Source organism: Micromys minutus (assembly GCF_963924665.1).
Source record: "Micromys minutus genome assembly, chromosome: 7".
Taxonomy (NCBI): Eukaryota; Metazoa; Chordata; class Mammalia; order Rodentia; family Muridae; genus Micromys; species Micromys minutus.
Genome location: NC_137976.1, coordinates 74,546,607 through 74,550,006, shown reverse-complemented (window position 1 = coordinate 74,550,006; position 3,400 = coordinate 74,546,607). Strand labels below are relative to the sequence as shown.

General features: G+C 46.3%; 1 pseudogene across 1 annotated transcript; it reads left to right on the top strand.

The window, feature by feature from the left end:
• The first annotated feature begins 1,636 nt into the window (after window positions 1-1,636).
• On the top strand, window positions 1,637-2,229 carry LOC308422944 (ADP-ribosylation factor 1-like; annotated as a pseudogene). Its single transcript has one exon. The product of its transcript is annotated as an ADP-ribosylation factor 1-like (transcript).
• The last annotated feature ends 1,171 nt before the right edge of the window (window positions 2,230-3,400 follow it).

The following is a 3,400-nucleotide window of genomic DNA, read 5'->3' as shown; positions in this document are numbered from 1 at the left end:
TTGTTTATATGCTTACAGAAGTTTTCCCTTCTTCCTCTCCTCCCAGTCTTTCCTCCTACCCCTATTTACTTTTCTTCCCCTTTCTCTTCAGAAAAGGGGAGGCATCCCATGGATATCAAGCAGCTTTTGAATATTAAGTTAAAGTAAGACTAGGTACATCTCCTCCTGTTAATGCTAGAAGAGGCAGCCCAGTAGGTAGAAAGGGTCCCAAAGACAAGCATCGCATTAGAGATGGCCACTGCTCCATTATTAGTTCCACAGAAAGATTGTTGCATTTGTGCAGAGGGCCTCGCTCAGTCCAATGCATGTTCTGTGCCGGCAGCTCAGTCACGGTGGGCCTCTGTGGGAAACAGGTTAGTTGAGTTATCGGTTTTAGATTTTCTTGTGTTATTCTTGATTTCTCTGGCTCCTAAATTCTTCCTTGCCTCTTCTGAAGGATTCCCCAACCCCTGCCTAATGTTTGCCTCTACATCTGCTCCCACTGGTTGCTTAAGGAAGCCTTTTCTGGTGACAGGCTAGGTTCCTGTCTACAAATATAGCAAAATAACATTAATGGTGTCAGAGGTTTGCGCTCTCACTGCATTGGTCTCAAGTTGGAACAGTCCTTGGTTGGCCATTCCTTCAATTTCTGCTCCATTTTTACTCCTGCACATCTTGCACATAGAAAAAATTGTAGATTGAAGGTTTTATGTCTGGGTTGGTGTCCCAGTTCCTCTATTTGAGGTTTTGCCTAATTATAGGATATGGCGGTAGAGGCTCCATATCTCCCATTGCTATGAGATGTAGATAACGTCACTCTCATAGGTTCCTGGGAGTTTCCATGGACCTGGATTTCTCTCCATCCTCCTGACCTGATTCCTACTCTTTATAATCATTCTCCCTGTTCTGCCCACAGTGTCCCTCCCTCCTGAGGATTCCTTGTTACTTACCATCTCTGTGTCTGTGGACTGTAGCACGGCCGTCCTTTACTTTGCTGAAAATATCCACTTATAAGTGAGTACATGTCATGTTTCCCTTTCTGGATCTGGGTTATCTTACTCAGGATGATCTTTTTCCATCCATTTGTCTGCAAATTTCATGATGCCACTGTTTTTCATAGCTGAATAATATTCAATTGTGCAAATGCCAAATGTGCCACATTTTCTTTACTTATTCCTCTGTTGAGGAAAATCTAAATTATTTCCAGTTTCTTGCTATTATTGCAAATAAAGCTGCTATGAACATAGTTAAGCACATGTCCTTGTTGTATGTAGTAGAGCATCCTTTGAATATATGCCTCGGAATAGTATAACTGGGTCTTGAGGTGGATCTATTCTCAAGTTTCTGAAAAACCACCAAACTGATTTCCAAAGTGGTTGTACAAGCTTGCACTCCCACAGCAATAGAAGAGTGTTCTCTTGCTTCACAGCAGATGAAGGTTTTAAATGGCTCGTTTTATTTTCTGAAGCTTGGCATTTTTAATTCAGCAAGGAATAGACTTTAAACAGGTGCCAGATACAGATGGTCATCCTTAGCATTCAGACCTATGAACTGGGATAATACTGGCTCTTTAACAATGCTCTGCATCTTGTGGGAGCGAAACCAATGCCTGGCCGTGGAGGTCTCTGGCCAGTATCGCTTCTACCTGTCCACAAGCATGGGGAATATCTTTGCAAACCTCTTCAAGGGCTGTTTGGCAAAAAAGAAATGTGCATTCTCATGGTGGGCCTGGACGCTGCAGGGAAGACAATTCTATACAAACGGAAGATGGGCAAACTTGTGACCACCATTTCCACCATTGGTGTCAACGTGGAGACTGCTGAATAGAAGAATATCAGTTTCACAGTGTGGGATGTGGGCGGCTAGGACAAGATCCGGCCGCTGTGGCGCCACGACCTTCAGAACACTGAAGGATTGATCTTCGTGGACAGCAGTGAGAGAGAGCGTGTGGGCAAGGCCCGGGGAGAGCTCATGAGGATGCTCGCTGAAGATGAGCTCCGAGATGCTGTTCTCTTGGTGTTTGCCAACAAGCAGGACCTCCCCAGTGCCATGAATGCGGCCGAAATGGCAGACAAGCTGGGGCTGCACTTTCTACGCCACAGGAACTGGTAAATTCAGGCCACCTGTGCCACCAGCGGGGACCGGCTCTGTGTAGGACTAGACTGGCTGTCTAATCGGCTCCAGAACCAGAGTGAACCTCTCTGTCCTCAGCTCTCCTCTCGTGTGACAAACATGCGACTGTGGTCCTGAGTGCCAGAAGCTGTCTCCAGGGTTTGTCACAGTGTTCATCGCACCGTGCTATACGTGTGCAGACGCAGCCTGCAGCCAGGTTTTTATTTAATGTAAATAGTTTCTGTTTCTACTGAGGCAGTTTCTGGTACTCCTGTGCAATATTATTTAGCTTTTTTATTATAAGAAGAGAATCAACTCACTGCCAGTACTGAGAAGGGATTTGGGTGTAGAGGCACTTGACCTCCGGGAACCATTGGGCTGTAGACTGATGTCAGTATCCATTTGGTGGTTGGTTTTTAACCCAAACTCAGTGCATTTTTTAAAAATATTAAAAATGCAGGACAAGAACATTTGAACACACAGAATGGAGACTATGCCGAGTGTAGGTTTTGCAGTTGATAGCCTGAATGCTAGTTATAGATCATCTGTTTCCCTGGGGGAACAGGAGAGAAGGTGACGAACAAACCACCATCCGCTGCACGGTCGCAGTAGAGCCCCCGTGACTCGCCTGTTCTTGGGTCACCGACATAGCATTGTGCTTGTACCTGTGCTCACACGGTCACTTAGGGGTGGGCTGGGAGCCATTGTGGGATGCAGGGCGTGGCTTGTACTTGGTGTGTGGCCAGGCCCAATGGCAGCCTGCATACCCAGCTTACTCTTGGGCCCACTTGGACGAGTTAGCAGGAGTGTGTGCAAGGTGGGAGGGCTGGTCCATTACAGACCCACATCCTGGAGCACCCCATCTTCGTGTGTGAGGTAGCTTCCTCCCTCAGTCTGCAAGGATTTGATTTGCCATCGAACGACAACCTCTACTTTTTTGTTGTATTTTGATAAACACTGAAGAGGTCGGAGCCGTTAAATTTATCTTGGGAAATCTCAGAACTCTTTATCGGTGCTGTGCAACCTCTTACTGCTGTCAACGCACAGTAATCAACCGTGTCGTATACCTGTTCTCGGTTTTCATTTCAACAGGCACTGTAATTTTAGGTATTAGAATAAAATCTCTGAACTGTTTGAAAATAAAAAGAAGAGTGCTCTGCATATGAAGTCAGGTGTGTTTGACAAAAGTCCACCACCCTTGCTATGCGAAGCCCATGGCGGGAGGACTCACTGCCCCACAACGATGCTGAGACTGGGCCAGCCCAACTCTGATCACCGTTCCCTCGATGTTTACTCTTGTTCATCCCCA